The 975-nt window shown below is 44.4% G+C and overlaps 1 protein-coding gene across 3 annotated transcripts in view; it reads right to left on the bottom strand.

Annotated features, from left to right (window-relative positions):
* Positions 1-975, bottom strand: part of LOC113530539 (pleckstrin homology domain-containing family G member 1) — a 48,580-nt gene extending 47,605 nt beyond the window's left edge. Inside the window, exon 1 of one of the 3 annotated variants that reach the window (XM_034311834.2) lies at positions 707-975. The gene's annotated coding sequence lies outside the window, so the exon portion shown is untranslated. Of the gene's footprint in view, positions 1-691 lie in introns of all 3 variants that reach the window. The other 2 variants (XM_034311833.2, XM_034311832.2) reach the window with 2 other exon arrangements.

Genomic DNA, 975 nt, shown 5'->3' on the forward strand with positions numbered 1-975 from the left:
ACAGCAGAAGCACAGTTTGAGAAATAAAACTAAACAAATCTTTAACACTCTGCCTTTGAATCGTGGCTTCTGATTGGTCAGAAGTGTCTCGTACAGCCGACGCTCCACATTTTAAAAAATCGTTGATGTGGTGAAGTTTTCTGTAAGGAGAAAAGTGTTTATGTAACGTGTATGGAAGGAGTCTCCAGTGTCAGCGCTTTGTAACAGTCAGAGGTAAAGCTGGAACTGTAAGTTTTCCGACATCTTCAGGACAGAGGAGTTTACGCTTCTTTGCGGTTTCTCACTAACATGCGGAACAAGCTGCGATTATTTATCTTATTAACTCGAAGAGAGAGAATAAAGAGGCTGGTGAGGGAACGAGTGTTTATAGCTGCTATAACGTAAGTGACAACAGGAACTAACTCGTTTCACTGTAACTATAAATGGATAAAAAGTATGGCGTGTCGTTCTTTAAAAAAAAAAAGGTAAGAGAAATAAAACACTCAGGGACGTGCTGTTATAGGAAAATAATCAACTCCGGGGTGAGAAGAGTGACTCCACTTCTCACACACACACACACACACACACACACACACACACACAGTGTTTCATTCTTCCTCTCACTGCTGACTCTGAGGAAGGTGATGGAGGGATTTAACACTTTAGAGACTTTTGATAAACTCCGAAAGAAAACCTCAGCGCGCGCGCTCACCTCACCTCACCTCACCTTCCAGGTGCCTCGCGATGTTTGTTTATTTGTTTATTTGTTTGTGTTTCCGGTTTGACTTTCCGGTTGTCTCTCGCTTCAAACGCTGTCTTCACGCGCGCACCGAGTCGCTTTCTCTGTTTTGAGCTTTGCTGCACGAGCACGATATCAGCTCACGTGCAAACTGTCCGCATTTCAGGTGAGGGTGCACCGGTGTCACGTGACCGATAACGTCACATAAACCTCAGACCCTTCACGGTGTTTTGCTTTTCCCTGGAGAAGGCACGAGA

The sequence above is a fragment of the Pangasianodon hypophthalmus genome, chromosome 16, assembly GCF_027358585.1.
Source record: "Pangasianodon hypophthalmus isolate fPanHyp1 chromosome 16, fPanHyp1.pri, whole genome shotgun sequence".
Taxonomy (NCBI): Eukaryota; Metazoa; Chordata; class Actinopteri; order Siluriformes; family Pangasiidae; genus Pangasianodon; species Pangasianodon hypophthalmus.